At 42.7% G+C, this 19,448-nt stretch overlaps 1 protein-coding gene and 1 long non-coding RNA gene across 2 annotated transcripts in view; one reads left to right on the top strand and one right to left on the bottom strand.

The window, feature by feature from the left end:
* ddah1 (dimethylarginine dimethylaminohydrolase 1) overlaps positions 1–19,448 on the bottom strand; it is a 117,491-nt gene that overhangs the window by 88,656 nt on the left and 9,387 nt on the right. The gene's annotated exons all lie outside the window — the stretch shown is intronic.
* Positions 7,475–9,851, top strand: LOC121533830. The gene is made up of 3 exons (XR_005994512.2): positions 7,475–9,227; positions 9,325–9,466; positions 9,732–9,851. It is a non-coding gene; the product is annotated as an uncharacterized LOC121533830 (long non-coding RNA).

Below are 19,448 nucleotides of genomic sequence, written 5' to 3'. Positions count from 1 at the left end.
ACTTATTATGTGTCTTGTTCAGCAAATGTTTACTCCTGAACTTAGTTAGGCTTGCCATAAAAAGGGATTAAATATGTATTGACTCAAGACAATTCAGCTTTTCATTTTTGTATTAATTTGTAAAAAGGAATAAAAACATAATTCCACTTTGACATTAAGGTATTGTGTGTAGGCCGATGACACAAAATCTAAATTTAATCCATTTTAAATTTCAGCTGTAATACAACAAAATGTGGAAAAAGTCAAGGGGTGTGAATACTTTCTGAAGGCAGTGTATCTACTCCCAAGTCTTTAAAATAGGAAACGATTGGGAGTAGAGATGGAGTCCTCCATCGGGTCTTGAGAGGCAGTAGGGCTGATTTGGTTAGATTAATTTTATAACTTCAGATGAAACTGAATTTATCTATGATCTTCAATGCGTTTGGGAGCGATAGAGATACATTGTCCAGATATAGTAAAATATCGTCTGCATGGAGAGATAATACAGCCCAATGAGCTGGTGTTTCTGATGAAGCATCTAAGATATGTAATAGTCGACGGAGGTTATCCAAGGATAAAAAGTTTGTTAACAAACCCGCTTTGGTAAGTAAGTCTCGAGACCGGAAGACAACATTTAGGAAAACAGCTTAATATCTGTGTTCATCAAAGATAGGGGGCGTTAGTGAATTTAGTGCGGTATTCACATCTCTCTCAAATTAACCTTTGTGAACGTCTGTGTTAATCATTTTGAGCAATAGTTGACCTAATGGCCTTTTGAGTTCATTGAGAGAGATTTGGGCTCCCAGCAAGGTGGTTTCTTCTGTTGAGAGAAGAGAAGTTCTTAATTATTTTAGAAATGACTTAGTTTGGCTTGGTGTGGATTTACAATCAGAGGTGTACAGTTCTTTGTAGAAGCGGGAGAATCTTTGATTGATTAATTTGGGTTCTGATAGTAGTTCCCGTTTCAGAGTCAATAATTGCTATATCAGCTAATTGATAATTACTGCGTAGCTTGTTGGCCAGTAAACGACTGGGACGATTCCCATGGAAGTAATGGTTGAGTCTTACTCGATGGATGACAAATTCTGCACTCTGTCTTATCAATAAATTAAGTTCTGTCTTAACTTTGGAAAGAGTAATAGCTACCTGGTCTGAAAAGAGTCTAATGCAGTAAACAACATTTTCTTTAATTATGATTCATTCAACCCAGATGCAAATGTAGTTGCATTATTTTTTAAATAAAACCTTTGGTGGCATCCCACAGAATCCAGGGGTCATCGACTGGATTTGTATTGATCATTATGAATTCATTTAGTTCAATTTCAAATTGATCACAGAATGTATGATTTTGTAGTAATGAAACGTTGAAACGCCATCTTGTGGCTCTTTTAGTAGATTCTAAGATTTGAAGTTGGTAGTAGTAAGCGTGGTCGTCAGACAAGCTCTTATGTAAAATTTCTATTTTGTTGATGAAAGAAAATAGAAGTGAAAATAATAGTATGAAATCGATTCGTGAGAATGTTTTATGCCTGTTTGAGTAGAAAGTGTACTCTTTTGCTTTAGGATTATATGCACGCCAGGCATCAATGAGGTTGTAACCAGAGAGTATATGCTGGAGAGCCTTGGTTGCGTGTGGATTGTAGTTGGTCTTATTAGAGATGTCCAAAATGGCATTCATGTTTGTCCCAATAAACAGATGGAATTCAGTTAATTCTAACAATATGCTGTTCAGAGAATCAAAAAACGTAGGATCATACAGTGAGGGAAAAAAGTATTTGATCCCCTGCTGATTTTGTACGTTTGCCCACTGACAAAGAAATGATCAGTCTATAATTTTAATGGTAGGTTTATTTGAACAGTGAGAGACAGAATAACAACAACAAAATCCAGAAAAACGCATGTCAAAAATGTTATAAATTGATTTGCATTTTAATGAGGGAAGTAAGTATTTGACCCCCTCTCAATCAGAAAGATTTCTGGCTCCCAGGTGTCCTTTATACAGGTAACGAGCTGAGATTAGGAGCACACTCTTAAAGGGAGTGCTCCTAATCTCAGCTTGTTACCTGTATAAAAGACACCTGTCCACAGAAGCAATCAATCAATCAGATTCCAAACTCTCCACCATGGCCAAGACCAAAGAGCTCTCCAAGGATGTCAGGGACAAGATTGTAGACCTACACAAGGCTGGAATGGGCTACAAGACCATCGCCAAGCAGCTTGGTGAGAAGGTGACAACAGTTGGTGTGATTATTCGCAAATGGAAGAAACACAAAAGACCTGTCAATCTCCCTCGGCCTGGGGCTCCATGCAAGATCTCACCTCGTGGAGTTGCAATGATCATGAGAACGGTGAGGAATCAGCCCAGAACTACGCGGGAGGATCTTGTCAATGATCTTAAGGCAGCTGGGACCATAGTCATCAAGAAAACAATTGGTAACACACTACGCCGTGAAGGACTGAAATCCTGCAGCGCCCGCAAGGTCCCCCTGCTCAAGAAAGCACATATACAGGCCCGTCTGAAGTTTGACAATGAACATCTGAATGATTCAGAGGAGAACTGGGTTAAAGTGTTGTGGTCAGATGAGACCAAAATCGAGCTCTTTGGCATCAACTCAACTCGCCGTGTTTGGAGGAGGAGGAATGCTGCCTATGACCCCAAGAACACCATCCCTACCGTCAAACATGGAGGTTGAAACATGCTTTGGGGGTGTTTTTCTGCTAAGGCGACAGGACAACTTCACCACATCAAAAGGGACGATGGACCGTCACATCTTGGGTGAGAACCTCCTTCCCTCAGCCAGGGCATTGAAAATGGGTCGTGGATGGGTATTCCAGCATGACAATGACCCAAAACACACGGCCAAGGCAACAAAGGAGTGGCTCAAGAAGAAGCACATTAAGGTCCTGGAGTGGCCTAGCCAGTCTCCAGACCTTAATCCCATAGAAAATCTGTGGAGGGAGCTGAAAGTTAGAGTTGCCAAACGTCAGCCTCGAAACCTTAATGACTTGGAGAAGATCTGCATAGAGGAGTGGGACAAAATCCTTCCTGAGATGTGTGCAAACCTGGTGGCCAACTACAAGAAACGTCTGACCTGTGATTGCCAACAAGGGTTTTGCCACCAAGTACTAAGTCATGTTTTGCAGAGGGGTCAAATACTTATTTCCCTCATTAAAATGCAAATCAATTTATAACATTTTTGACATGCGTTTTTCTGGATTTTTTTGTTGTTATTCTGTATCTCACTGTTCAAATAAACCTACCATTAAAATGATAGACTGATCCTGTCTTTGTCAGTGGGCAAACGTACAAAATCAGCAGGGGATCAAATACTTTTTTCCCTCACTGTATGAATTTGGAGTGTACACCATTTTCTTGCCATTATGCATATATTCAAAAAAGTGATTCTGTCTTCTTGGTCTTCGCCTTTACCAAAGACGGTGATTTTGAGGTTATTATGTATCATTATAATTACACCTTTAGTTTTGTTTGGGGCTGATGAAAATGCAGCCAGTTTGTCCAAATGGTTCTGCATTCTATGTGCGTCCTTGTGGAGCAGGTGTGTTTCCTGGAGCATTGCAGAAGACCTTTGATACAATGTTAGCTTAGCCAGGTGCCTTGAACTCAGACCTTGGTTCAGATAGTATTTGAAATCTTACAATGATGAAGTACTTGATGATGAAGTACTCGAGGGAGGCGGCAGCTCAGCCCATTCCCATTCACTCTATGTTCTGTTCTTGTCAGAAGACTTTTGATACAATGTTGACTTAGCTTAGCCAGGTGCCTTGAACTCAAACCTGGGTTCAGATAATATTTGAAATATTTTGTAATGCTTTGAGTGTTTGCTTTAGCCCATCTAGAGGGTCAGGTGGGTGGGGGTTTGCATGTTTGGGACACAATGCTGCTACATTATTGAGCCTTGCATTAGCCTGTCCTCTCAGGCCCATATCCAAACATGACTGATGCTGATATTACCCAATGTGTGTGTGTTGAGCAACTGAGGAATTTAGTGTGTATTTAAGTGGGTACGTCATAGTGCGTGTGTGTGTGTTAAGTGTGTATGAGAACACATACTGTAGTGCAGGGATCATCAACTACATTCAGCCGCGGGCCGATTTTTTTCTTGAACGGATGGTCGGGGGGCCGGAACATAATTACAAATCATTTGTAGACGGCAAATTGGCCGCAAGAAGCCCAAACAGATATAATGTTTGACTAAAACATAATCATTTCAAACCTTGCTTACATTTGTATACAATCACGTTTCTCTCTATTATGCGTGTGAATACTTGGGAACAGATATCTTAAATAAAAAAATTAATTGGAGCTGATTTCCAGGTGTTTTTAGTCTATTATGTCATCCCCCCAATTTATTTATTTTTTGTTCATATTATTTATTTTTTGCTTAGAAAACTTGGAGGCCAAATAAAACCACCTGCGGGCTGCCAGTTGGGGAACCCTGCTGTAGTGTGTGTTAAGGTTGGGCAGTATACCATATTTTACGATATACCGGTTATGATGCATGGACTGGTTTGGGTTTTTATGTTACCTTCTATAACGGTATTTGAATGTATGATTTGTTAAATGTAATATGCCGTGTGTAACGTCTATTTTTATAGTTTACTCCGCTACTTGAATCATCCGCTCTCTCTCTCTCCATGCCTCTTTCCACACAGACCTAGTCCCGCCCCCCGTCACTCAAGGAGTGCATTTGTTGTTCCTCCACCACGAGACACTTGCGTTCAGTCTGCATGGTCAATGCAGCACATGCAACAATGTTGATGACAACAATGCTGTTTTCACTTTGCTTCATAATATAAATCCACTAGCGTTCAATAATTACACTATTAGTTTGTGTTTCTTACATCTGCAAATGGCTAGTTTGTCTTTTCTTAGCTAGTTGGGCCTAAATCATGTTAGCCGCTAATGCTAATTGCTAGTTAGTTGGCTTGCTTTCTAGCTAATAAATGTACTGAGTCAGAGCCAACGTAACTAGTTATACAGCCTGATAATACCAGTGATGGTGTAGACCTAAATCAGTATGTAGTTTGTGCAACAGTATCTTCTAAATCAAAGAGAAATACGTAAAGCATGAATATATTAGCTACATGAAGTAGCTAAGAAAAAAACATTAAATGTAGCCAAAGTGTCATGTCTACTCCCACTCCCTCCCTCCGGCGCTAGACGTCACCGGTCTACTAACCACCAGTCCTGGCAACCCATCATTACGCACACCTGGCAACTTTCATTACGCACACCTGGCAACTTTCATTACGCACACCTGTGCCTCATCATTAGGCACACCTGGACTTCATCACCTCCCTGATTACTCCCCCTTTATCTAGCACTCCGTTGTTGTCACTCATCAGGCAGCATTGGTTCTGTTTTCATGTCAGACGCTTCTCTTGTATCACTCCATGTTCGTTTATATTAAACTCACCAACTGCACCTGCTTCCTGACTCCCTGCTTCTCCATTATACAAAGATTATAGGGTCAGCTAGGAAACACTTTTTAACACTTTGGTTCCTACAATGTCACAACTCCTCCTGGCAATTTCATTAATTGTCATGTCAAACACTGTATTCAAAGTGTCCACTATTATAGAATTAGAATAATCATTCTATTTCCATGATTCCAACAGTTCACCTAAGTGTTTTGGTCTAAATAGCAAGTCCAATTGCAACATTTGGTTAAAATAAGGCCTAGATTGCTTGCCCATATCGTGCAGCCCTACGTGGCAGTGTGGAAATGATCTCAAATGAGTGCAGGAAATTCAGAAATTATTCAGAAATGGATGAAAATGCTGAAAATTATTTTTGGTTGAATTGAACAGTATAAAACAATCGGAATGGAGAAAGACCCATTGAAATCACTTAGAATGTATGTGTTGCGACCCTAGGGTCACGCCCTACTCATAAAGCAAATTTAGAACTTTTATTATTCAAAAACATAAAATACAGTCCCCCCAAAAAAGAAAATACAGTGATACGCTATTTTGGCCATATTACCCAGACCTAGTGTGTGTATGTGTGTGTGCGTACATAGGTGTGTACATGCTAATCCTCGAAAATGAGTGTTCAAATTCCTTGCACAGGGTTAAATCAGACACACATCTTTCTGCTGTGATACTGACTGGCATGGTTGAGCACAGTACAGGGGGCTTAGTTAGAGGCCCAGTCAGGCCTACAGGTCTATTCATAGCCCTGATCTGTGTTGAAGCGGATGTTGGATTGGAGGTGCTGTGCTGGGATCCACAGGAGGGTTAACCTCAGGGGTCTTGTTCACGCTGGCTTAATGTTGGCATGTAAACACCAAACTCAGCCCTGTGAGTAATGGGGGTGAAGAGTTTATGATACGTTCCCTGTCTCAGACATAATGTGCTGCTTAGTACTATGGACTACATAAACCGGAATGGACATGTCAAATTAGAGTGCTTCTTACAAGGAATTTGAAGGAATGTTCAGAAGTGAGTGCAATCAGCACTTCAATATATTGTAATACATTTGCTGTGTGAATGAAATGGTCTTGTAATGAAAGATTAATGATTTTGCAGTGACACAGAGACATTTTCATTTTTAGCTGGTAGAGATTTGTCTTAATTAGCAATGGCTTGTCACTCTAATAAAGCACTGATGGGTGACAACAACAATCATGTCACAATAAACACAGGGTCATTAAATTGATTTAGTTTAGAGTATGAGCACTGCATATTGTATAGGCAGCTCTGCCTCAGTAGTTCATCTAGTTGTTTGATGAGTACTCTGCCTGAACACAAACACTGTCAATTCTCCTCCATCAGCTATTCATTGGAGGAACATGCTGCAGGCATACAAACCCACAACAACCAATTGAATACCTGACAGCTTTACTCTAGTCTAGATGTATGCCACTGTTTCTTTCTCATGTCTAATATACTCAAAAAAGCACCCAATAAATATGAATTTCCTTTTCATGCCTAGTAAACTGTCCTCCCAAGAGAAAAAAAAAAAGCACTGCATTATCAATCAATCAAATGTATTTATAAAGCCCTTTTTACATCAGCGGATGTCACAAAGTGCTACACAGAAACCCAGCCTAAAACCCTAAACAGCAAGCAATGCAGACGTAGAAGCACGGTGGCTAGAAAGGCAGAAACCTAGGAAGAAACCAAGCTCTGAGGGGCGGCCAGTCCCCTTCTGGGTGTGCCGGGTGGAGATTATAACAGTACATGGCCATTAAGGCCAGATTTTTCTTCAAGATGTTCAAACGTTCATAGATGACCAGCAGGGTCAAATAATAATCACAGTGGTTGTAGAGGTTAAAGAGCGACTGTCTCTAAAAACCAACTAATCCCTTTTAAAACAGCCTACGTGGCAACGATATGAATCAGAAACATTTATTATATTGTCAAAATTGACTACGTTTACATTTTAGTCATTTTAGCAGACGCTCTTATCCAGAGCGACTTACAGTTAGTGAGTGCATTCATTTTCTTTTTCATAAATAGGATAATTTTGGTCATAAAGTCAGTCTCGTCTAAAACGGAGTTTGGAACCTTAGTGCGTCACAACGAGTAAATGAAGGTTGGGTTTGGATTACAATTATGTCAACAAATCATGCCCCCTTTTGCCATGCTCCATATGCAAATCTGCCCACTTTGGTACCCTTCACTGAATGGGGCGCCGTTGTTTCATCGCCCCCAGCGCGTTCAAAGGTCACAGCCATTTGAGACTGAAAATCCCTAGCTATACGGATTGACCAACTATGGTTTGCATGCCCTGCCGAATATCTTGCGGAATAGGTGGTTGGAGTTTGTTGGTCCCCAGTGGTGGTGAGTATACTGGTAGCTACACCACAGACTGCTGATTATGTATCTGGTTATGTATATTTTGATAATCATTATCACTATCATCGCTAGCATAGCTGATGTTAGCTAGCTACCTAACTAGCTAGCTACCTCAATACAACTCAGCTTTGGCACTTCTTTTGATAACATTTCAAAATAATGCAAATAATTAGTAGGAAAATCTTTTGTCATTATTGTGATGTTGCTAGAATTGACTTTAGATGCAGTATAACTTTAGCCAGATAACTAAGATTGAGGGGACCACCGTATTTTAGCTAGCTAACATTAGCATTGCTAGCTATTTTTGACTAACTTTGCTTATAACAGTAATGGCAACATTGCCATCTCTATAAAGTAAATTTGACAACATCATAATATGGCAATGTTGTTTCCTACTAATTATTTGCCTACTTTAACATTGTCATTGTATTTCCATGCCACTCTAAGTTAGTGTAATTTAGGCGACACCTTCACATTAGCCTCTGAGGTGCAACCCATGTCTAGGGCACAAATACATATTGGATGCAGCTATGATGGTACTAGCTAACTTATGTCTGACTACAACAGTGTACTAACTAGCAGCAACAAACTCAAAACAACCCAGGGTCATAGAAAAACATGTCACAGTTGGTTGCATAGTGTAACGGCGTCACCGGTCTGAATCTAATCCAATCTAGAGCCAGTCAGTCTACATCTGTAAAGCATAGAATTAGCTTCCAAACGAGATTACGTTATTTCTCGAGCTATGTTTATAATTTAGGGAGGATGACAATTGTTGATCCTGTTTTTCTATTAGACAAAGTGCACAGTTGGGTGCCAGACTGACCCCCTGGTCATGAACGGATGCCGGGACCTACCAGAAGAAGCAAAGGTGGATATCATAACATGTCCAGCAATGTGATTTCAATGGTTTAGCGACCTAATGAAGCCTCAGATAGTGACCCGAGTTTCTGCCCTGATGACACAGACGGCTTCATCAACAACGACAGGTAATGTGCGTTATATGAAAAGTTGTATTAAAAATATACCCGGCTTGAAAAACTAGTAGGCTAATTCCCCAGCCAAGTAGATACAACTAGTAGAGTCATTTTGGTTGTAAAGTGCATTTGCAAAAAGCTTTGTCCTTTCTTTGGAACAAAATGCTATTTACCACTTGGCTGTCTAATATATCACCCTGTCACAGGCCCTCCCAGTCAACACCACCTCATAAGATTGCCTGCTGCAGATGTCCAGTTTGCAGCTGAACATGAAGCATAGAGAAGACCAGCAAGGGGGCCCTCATCAGCATAATGCAGACATGCCCTCGCTGTGAGCATTCCTATGAATCCAACAGTCAGTCACATGTTGACAAGTGTCAGGCCAGCAACCTCCACCTGTCAGCGGCAACAGCTTTCACAGGCTCATCATTTGTACAAATTCAGAAGGTAACCCACTTCATTACTTTGATGCATTTGATAACCCAATTGTGAAACATAATTTATGTAAACTGACATTATTTGTTGTTTATTTTCTACTTCTTAGATGCATATAATGTCCAGGGCATAACCTAGCCTGGTGGAACTAGCCTGATCGCTGTGTTCACCATTCTATTCCACTTCACATTTTGTGATATCTGAAGTGAAATAGAAAGGTGAATGGTCGTCGATGGGGAGAATAGAATTAGGTAGGTTTAGTCTGACCTGTTCAAACTTCAACATAGTATATGTTTGTGTGTCAGTTATCCCTAACTGCCATTGGTAATAGAACAGTGAATGTGTGTGTGCATGTGTTCACAAATGCATGAGATGCAGAGAGAACTGGCACTCAACACATCCACAATGAGATGATTACTAATATTACAGTACAGCACTAATGTCCAGTAATAGCAACACCCTTTTCATTCCATGTGTCACTGATGAACTCTGCCTCAACTCTGCCTATTTCTACAGATGGTCTGGAGATGCTTTCGCCAGACGGCAGCATCAGTCGTTTGATGGTGAGACCATCATTGAGTAGGTTTTATCTGAGCTGTTCAAACTTCACCATAGTACCTGTTTGTGTGTCAGATATTACCTATCCTAACTGCCATTGGTAATAGAACAGTGACTATGTGTGTATGTGTTCACAGAAACATGTATGGAGCCAGCACATGGAGACTTGCAAGATGATGTTATGAAGTCCGATTGACAAACGGGCTTGATACTGATGTCTCTGAATAGAGAGAGACCTGGCACTCGGCATTAACATTTCACTAGACACAACTTTTACTTGTATTGTCTTTTTTATTATTGAATTGAATGGTATCAGTCAATATGGGGAGGGAGAAACACTGTGTATTCTGCACCAGGATCAGGGAACTCCTGTTGTATATGGGACACAGGAAGGTATGACTAGGGCTGTTGCGGTGACCGTATTACCACCAGTCATGAGTCATGTAAAAAAATGTAAATGTAAACTACATGGTAATATGACCGCAGTAAAATTCCACTTGACCGTTGATTCACGGTAATCTCCTCTTTTGCACTCTGGACATGCTTTGGTGGTACCCAACTTGATAACCACTGACATCAATGCAAATGTATCGAAAATCACATCAAACACTTATCATCAAAACAGTATCATGCTTTTAAAACTCACCTCACTGTGATGATCAATTTGAATAAAGAAAGTTCAACAGCAGGTTGAAACTGAGTGGAAAACATGGTCATTGTGGATGTTGTTTCAAAGCCTAACACAAAGAAATGGACAGAGCTTTCTAAGGTGATGATTAATTCAAAACACGCATATTAGAACTTATGCATACGCTTATGTAATTGGTCTAGCCTATAAAATTAAACACATTTGAGTAATGGCCTTTGAGTGTGGACTGTATTATTATGCATACTGGATGGACTGGTTTCCATATGCTACGCTCCAAAATGTATATCCACGAGTCTGAGAGAGAACATATGGCCCTAGGCAATGCTGTTGGTTCAGATGTCAGATTACAGATTACACTTGGTTTCTCAAATTAAGCACTGGGTAGCTGCAGGAACACGGTTGGCGAGCCCATGGCATACAGTTTGGGCGGAATATCACCTGTCGCGCAGCGAGAGCATGCTCCTCAAACAGTGGTTGAGGAGAGGAGTGAAATAAGTGTTCTTATATTTATTTCTCAGCTGCTCTGAGTCTGATTTATTAACCACAGCTCTGTTATAAAACTGAAGTAGCCGGCATCACTGAAAAACGGTGGGAAAGCACGCGGCCTCCATTCGCTATTCGAGTGCATACGGATTACATGTATTTTTGCTTTGCAGCAATTCGACCATGAAGGACTGACTCACACAGTTCCATCTGAAGAGTTGATGTTGAGATGTGTCTGTGACTTGAGCTCTGTGAAGTATTTATTTTGGCTGCAATTTCTAAGGCTGGTAACTCTGAACTTATCCTCTGCAGCAGAGGTAACTCTGGGTCTTCCATTCCTGTGATGGTCCTCGTGAGAGCCAGTTTCATCATAGCGCTTGATGGTTGTTGCGACTGCACTTGAAGAAACCTTCAAAGTTCTTGAAATTTTCCGTATTGACTGACCTTCATGTCTTAAAGTAATGATGAACTGTCGTTTCTCTTTGCTTATTTGAGCTGTTCATGACATAATATGGACTTGGTATTTTACCAAATAGGGCTATCTTCTGTATACCACACCTACCTTGACACAACACAACTGATTGGCGCAAATGCATTAAGAAGGAAATAAATTCCACAAATTAACTTTTAAGAAGGCACACCTGTTAATTTAAATGCATTCCAGGTGACTACCTCATGAAGCTGGTTGAGAGAATGCCAAGAGTGTGCAAAGCTGTCATCAAGGCAAATAGTGGCTATTTGAAGAATCTCAAATATAAAATATATTTTGATTTGTTTAACACTTTTCTGGTTACTACATGATTCCATTTCTGTTACTTCATAGTTTTGATGTCTTCACTATCATTCTACAATGTAGGAAATAGTACAAATAAAGAAAAACCCTGGAATGAGTAGGTGTGTCCAAACTTTTGACTGGTACTGTATATAGAAATATATATTGTGACGTCACGAGAGGCTACACAGCTTTCAGCGGGATTGCTCAAGTAGTGCAAGGAGACCAGGTTCAATCAAAACAAGGATTTTATTAAAGGTCTTGGGAAACTAACGAAAGTATAACACAATTCTGTTCTCTGGTGGCTCTTTAAGGGTTAACAGTTCAGGGATGTCTCTTCCACATCCAAAATCATAACTCTCCCTCGCTCAAATAACTTTTCCCCAGTCTTACTGTATTCCACGTTGCAGCTAGTGGCCAACCCAGCAAAACGTCCTTCCAAATGTCCCACACGTATTTCCACAGGTGCATATATCCAAAGGTGAGTATTTCCCAAAGGTAAGTATCTCCAAATCCTTAGATTCCTCATGGAAGTGGACGTGCAGCACTCTTGTCCTCCAGAGAGCCCAGGTTGGAGACTGTGTCTCTTCACCCCCCACACACTCCCTCAGTGTGTCTCTTCCCTTCCCAAACCTTCAGCTCATCAGCTCCTCATTTGTTTCAGCTGCGTGGGAAGATTGGCCATAGAGGGGTGGAGTTCCCGACCATACCAGCAGATGGAGCCATAGCTGTCTGGGTTTGCAGCCACCTCAGGGGGATGTAACGTCCCTCCAGGACACAGCCTCTCGTGACATCACAATATATATACAGTTGAAGTTGGAAAGTTTACATACACATAGGTTGGAGTCAATAAAACCTGTTTTTCAACCACTCCACAAATTTCTTGTTAACAAACTATAGTTTTGGCAAGTCGGTTAGGACATCTACTTTGCGCATGACAAGTAATTTTTCCAACAATTGTTTACAGACAGATTATTTCTCTTATAATTCAGTGTATCACAATTCCAGTGGGTCAGAAGTTTACATACACTAAGTTCACTGTGCCTTTAAACAGCTTGGATACTTCCAGAAAATGATGTCATGGCTTTAGAAGCTTCTGATAGGCTAATTGACATAATTTGAGTCAATTGGAGGTGTACCTGTGGATGTATTTCAAGGCCTACCTTCAAACTCAGTGCCTCTTTGCTTGACATCATGGGAAAATCCAAAGAAATCAGCCAAGACCTCAGAAAAAAAATTGTAGACCTCCTCAAGTCTGGTTCATCCTTAGGAGCAATTTCCAAATGCCTGAAGGTACCACGTTCATCTGTACAAACAATAGTACGCAAGTATAAACACCATGGGATCACGCAGCCGTCATACCGCTCAGGAAGGAGACGCGTTCTGTCTCCTAGAGATGAACGTACTTTGGTGCGAAAAGTGCAAATCAATCCCAGAACAACAGCAAAGGACCTTGTGAAGATACTGGAGGAAACAGGTACAAAAGTATCTATATCCACAGTAAAACTTGAGTCCTATATCGACATAACCTGAAAGGCCGCTCAGCAAGGAAGAAGCCACTGCTCCAAAACCGCCATTAAAAAGCCAGACTACGGTTTGCAACTGCACATGGGGACAAAGATCATACTTTTTGTAGAAATGTCCTCTGGTCTGATGAAACAAAAATAGAACTGTTTGGCCATAGTGACCATCGTTATGTTTGGAGGAAAAAGGGGGTTGCATGTAAGCCGAAGAACACCATCCCAACCGTGAAGCACAGGGGTGGCAGCATCGTGCTGTGGGGGTGCATTGCTGCAGGAGGGACTGGTGCACTTCACAAAATAGATGGCATCATGAGGAAGGAACATTATGTGGATATATTGAAGCAACATCTCAAGACATTAGTCTGGAAGTTAAAGCTTGGTCGCAAATGGGTCTTCCAAATGGACAATGACCCCAAGCATACTTCCAAAGTTGTGGCAAAATGGCTTAAGGACAACAAAGTCAAGGTATTGGAGTGGCCATCACAAAGCCCTGACCTCAATCGTATAGAAAATATGTGGGCAGAACTGAAAAAGCGTGTGCGAGCAAGGAGGCCTACAAACCTGACTCAGTTACACCAGCTCTGTCAGGAGGAATGGGCCAAAATTCACCCAACTTATTGTGGGAAGCTTGTGGAAGGCTACCCGAAACGTTTGACCCAAGTTAAACAATTTAAAGGCAATGCTACCAAATACTAATTGAGTGTATGTAAACTTCTGACCCACTGGGAATGTGGGATGAAATAAATAAAAGCTGAAATAAATCATTCTCTCTACTATTATTCTGACATTTCACATTCTTAAAATAAAGTGGTGATCCTATCTGACCTAAGACATTTTTACTAGGATTAAATGTCAGGAATTGTGAAAAACTGAGTTTAAATGTATATAACCTGTATGTAAACCTCCGACATACAGTGGGTATTTGATACACTGCCGATTTTGCAGGTTTTCCTACTTACAAAGCATGTAGAGGTCTGTACTTTTTATCATAGGTACACTTCAACTGTGAGAGACGGAATCTAAAACAAAAATCCAGAAAATCACATTGTATGATTTTTAAGTAATTAATTTGCATTTTATTGCATGACATAAGTATTTGATCACCTACCAACCAGTAAGAATTCCGGCTCTCACAGACCTGTTAGTTTTTCTTTAAGAAGCCCTCCTGTTCGCCACTCATTACCTGTATTAACTGCACCTGTTTGAACTCATTACCTGTATAAAAGACACCTGTCCACACACTCAATCAAACAGACTCCAACCTCTCCACAATGGCCAAGACCAGAGAGCTGTGTAAGGACATCAGGGATAAAATTGTAGACCTGCACAAGGCTGGGATGGGCTACAGGACAATAGGCAAGCAGCTTGGTAAGAAGGCAACAACTGTTGGCGCAATTATTAGAAAATGGAAGAAGTTCAAGATGACGGTCAATCACCCTCGGTCTGGGGCTCCATGCAAGATCTCACCTCGTGGGGCATCAATGATCATGAGGAAGGTGAGGGATCAGCCCAGAACTACACGGCAGGACCTGGTCAATGACCTGAAGAGAGCTGGGACCACAGTCTCAAAGAAAACCATTAGTAACACACTACGCCGTCATGGATTAAAATCCTGCAGCGCACGCAAGGTCCCCCTGCTCAAGCCAGCGCATGTCCAGGCCCGTCTGAAGTTTGCCAATGACCATCTGGATGATCCAGAGGAGGAATGGGAGAAGGTCATGTGGTCTGATGAGACAAAAATAGAGCTTTTTGGTCTAAACTCCACTCGCCGTGTTTGGAGGAAGAAGAAGGATGAGTACAACCCCAAGAACACCATCCCAACCGTGGAAACATCATTCTTTGGGGATGAATACGACTGCACCGTATTGAGGGGAGGATGGATGGGGCCATGTATCGCAAGATCTTGGTAAGAGCATTGAAGATGGGTCGTGGCTGGGTCTTCCAGCATGACAACGACCCGAAACACACAGCCAGGGCAACTAAGGAGTGGCTCTGTAAGAAGCATCTCAAGGTCCTGGAGTGGCCTAGCCAGTCTCCAGACCTGAACCCAATAGAAAATCTTTGGAGGGAGCTGAAAGTCCGTATTGCCCAGCAACAGCCCCGAAACCTGAAGGATCTGGAGAAGGTCTGTATGGAGGAGTGGGCCAAAATCCCTGCTGCAGTGTGTGCAAACCTGGTCAAGACCTACAGGAAACGTATGATCTCTGTATTTGCAAACAAAGGTTTCTGTACCAAATATTAAGTTCTGCTTTTCTGATGTATCAAATACTTATGTCTGCAATAAAATGCAAATTAATTACTTAAAAATCATACAATGTGATTTTCTGGAATTTTGTTTTAGATTCCGTCTCTCGCAGTTGAAGTGTATCTATGATAAAAATTACAGACCTCTACATGCTTTGTAAGTAGGAAAACCTGCAGAATCGGCAGTGTATCAAATACTTGTTCTCCCCACTGTATATGTATGTATGTATTGTTAGAAATAGCACAGAAGGAAACCACAGATGCCATCATGTAATAAATTAAACAGTGGCGTGTATTTGTGGATGCCAAGGGAAGCCAGGCTTCCCCTAAAAAATTACCAACAAAAAATGAACAAAAAAATACATATCAAATAATTTATCTTTAGTCTCTCTGTGTTTCATAAATGTCCTTCAATTCGCAAAAGGCTGAATGTATCTCACCAGAGAAAGTATCAAAGCGAACAAAACAGCGCCCCTATGTCTCTGTATGTGTAGCCCATCTATGATGTCTAGTCAAAAAAAAGCATTGAATACAAGGGAAGCCAGCGAGCATTTGGCCTCCCTTGATAAAAATAAATAAAAATAATAGCCAATCAGCGTTGAGCTAAACTGAGTGAGCTATAATGGTATTTCTGATCCAACCATAAATTCAGATGTTGCTCTCCGGTTTTGTAATGAATTTATTCTGCCGCTGTGTCTTCTTATTGTCTCGGCCTTAGGCCTACAGTGCCTTGCAAAAGTATTCATCCCCCTTGGCGTTTTTCCTATTTTGTTGTATTACAACCTGTAATTTAAATAGATTTTTATTTGGATTTCATGTAATGGACATACACAAAATAGTCCAAATTGGTGAAGTGAAATGAAGAAAATAAATAACGGAAAAGTGGTGCGTGCATATGTATTCACCCCCTTTGCTATGAAGCCCCTAAATAAGATCTGATGCAACCAATTACCTTCAGAAGTCACATAATTAGTTAAATAAAGTCCACCTGTGTGCATTCTAAGTGTCACATGATCTGTCACATGATCTCAGTATATATACACCTGTTCTGAAAGGCCCCAGAGTCTGCAACACCACTAAGCAAGGGGCACCACCAAGCAAGCGGCACCATGAAGAGCAAGGAGCTCTCCAAACAGGTCAGGGACAAAGTTGTGGAGAAGTACAGATCAGGGTTGGGTTATAAAAAAATATCAGAAACTTTTAACATCCCACGGAGCACCATTAAATCCATTATTTAAAAAATGGAAAGAATATGGCACCACAACAAACCTGCCAAGAGAGGGCCGCCCACCAAAACTCACAGACCAGGCAAGGAGGGCATTAATCAGAGAGGCAATAAAGAGACCAAAGATAACCCTGAAGGAGCTGCAAAGATCCATAGCGGAGATTGGAGTATATGTCCATAGGACCACTTTAAGCCGTACACTCCACAGAGCTGGACTTTACAGAAGAGTGTCCAGAAAAAAGCCATTGCTTAAAGAAAAAAATAAGCAAACACGTTTGGTGTTCACCAAAAGGCATGTGGGAGACTCCCCAAACATATGGAAGAAGGTACTTTCGTCAGATGAGACTAAAATTGAGCTTTTTGGCCATGAAAGAAAACACTATGTCTGGCGCAAACCCAACACCTCTCATCACCCTGAGAACACCATCCCCACAGTGAAGCATGGTGGTGGCAGCATCATGCTGTGGTCAGAATTGAAGGAATGATGGATGGCGCTAAATACAGGGAAATTCTTGAGGGAAACCTGTTTCAGTCTTCCAGAGATTTGAGACTGGGACAGAGGTTCACCTTCCAGCAGGACAATGACCCTAAGGATTCTGCTAAAGCAACACTCGAGTGGTTTAAGGGGAAACATTTAAATGTCTTGGAATGGCTTAGTCAAAGCCCAGACCTCAATCCAATTGAGAATCTGTTGTATGACTTAAAGATTGCTGTACACCAGTGGAACCCATCCAACTTAAAGGAGCTGGAGCAGTTTTGCCTTGAAGAATGGGCAGAAATCCCAGTGGCTAGATGTGCCAAGCTTATAGAGACATACCCCAAGAGACTTGCAGCTGTAATTGCTGCAAAAGGTGGATCTACAAAGTATTGACTTTGGGGGGATGAATAGTTATGCACGCTCAAGTTTTCTGTTTTTTTGTCCTATTTCTTGTATGTTTCACAAAAAAAAATATTTTGCATCTTCAAAGTGGTGGGCATGTTGTGTAAATCAAATGATACAAACCCCCCAAAAAATCAATTTTAATTCCAGGTTGTAAGGCAACAAAATAGGAAAAATGCCAAGGGGGGTGAATACTTTCGCAAGCCACTGTATATATCACAGTGGCAAGGCATATGAACTAACAAGTTATAGAGCAATCAACGCAATTATCACATACAGAAGGTTGTAATATGGCTTTTTTCCCCCTGGCTTAGCCTTTCCGGTGATTTTACCCACTGTCACGATCGTTGGTTAGAGAGGACCAAGGCGCAGCGTGTTGAGCGAACATACTTTAATAGTAAAGTGCAAACACGAATACAAAACAATAAACGATACGTAACGTCCTCAGACAATGACTGACAAGGAACAAAAACCCACAAACACAAGGTGAAAACAGACATTATAAATATGGCTCCCAATCAGAGACAACGAGCCAAACAGCTGACACTCGTTACCTCTGATTGGGAGTCACTCATCCAAACAAAGAAATACAACCACATAGAACAACCCAACCAAACAGAACACAACGAAACGAACACACCCTGGCTCAACATACAAAGTCCCGGAGCCAGAGCGTGACAGTACCCCCCCCTAAAGGCGCGGACTGCGACTGCGCCTCAATAAGGGCTAAACAAGGGAGGGCTGGGTGGGCATACCTCCTCGGCGGTGGTTCTGGCTCCGGCCCTGATCCCCACCTCCTCTCCAACCCCCAAAGTACCCCTGGTCCTGTCTAGCCCCGCTGGTCGGAGCCGGACTGACGACACGCGCCCCTGGCTTGGTGCGTGGAACAGGAACGGGCCTCACCGGACTGACGACTCCATTCCCTGGTTTGGTGCGAGTAGCAGGAACGAAGCTGGACCAGGCTGACGACTCGCATCCCTGGTTTGGTGCGAGTAGCAGGAACGGGCTGGACCAGGCTGACGCCTCGCACCCCTGGCTTGGTGCGAGTAGCAGGAACGGGTTGGACCAGGCTGGCGACTCGCACCCCTGGTTTGGTGCGAGTGGCAGGAACAGGCCGGGTCGGGCTGGCGACGCACACCGTAGGCTTTGTGCATGGAGCAGGGACAGGCCGGGCTGGGCTGGCGACGCACACCGTAGGCTTTGTGCGTGGAGCAGGAACAGGCCGGGCTGGGCTGGCGACGCACACCGTAGGCTTTGTGCGTGGAGCAGGGACAGGCCGGGCTGGACTGGTGACGCACCTCGTAGGCTTGGTGCGTGGAGCAGGGACAGGCCGGGCTGGGCTGTCGACGCACACCACTGACTTGGTGGGAATGGCAGGAACCGGCCGGGCTGGGCTGACGACGTGCACCACTGACTTGGTGGGAATGGCCGGAACAGGCCGGGCTGGGCTGACGACAAGCACCACTGACTTGGTGGGAATGGCAGGAACAGGCCGGGCCGGGCTGTCGACGCACACCACAGACTTGGTGGGAATGGCAGGAACAGGCCGGGCTGGGCTGACGACGCGCACCACTGCCTTGGTGGGAATGGCAGGAACAGGCCGGACCGTACTGGGGACACACACCACTGGCCCCACGCAGGGATCAGGAACGGGCCGGACCGGACTGGTAACACACCCCAGTACCTCTCGCCGTGCCTCCACACTTTCCCTCTCCTCTGTGCCCAGTGGCCCCCCTAACCTGGCGGCCTTCTCTGCCAACGCTTTGCACCGCTCTAACCCGTACACCTGCTGCCCCGACGTCGTGAGCCCCCCTAAAAAATTTCCTGGGGGTCTCTCCTCCCCGTGGCCCAGGCCTCTCTCCCCTCTTGCCAGACTCGCAATCATCTCCTCCCACGTCC

Source organism: Coregonus clupeaformis, chromosome 20, assembly GCF_020615455.1.
Source record: "Coregonus clupeaformis isolate EN_2021a chromosome 20, ASM2061545v1, whole genome shotgun sequence".
NCBI lineage: Eukaryota > Metazoa > Chordata > Actinopteri > Salmoniformes > Salmonidae > Coregonus > Coregonus clupeaformis.
The sequence above is the reverse complement of the archived record's forward strand: the minus strand, read 5'-3'. Positions and strand labels throughout refer to the sequence as shown.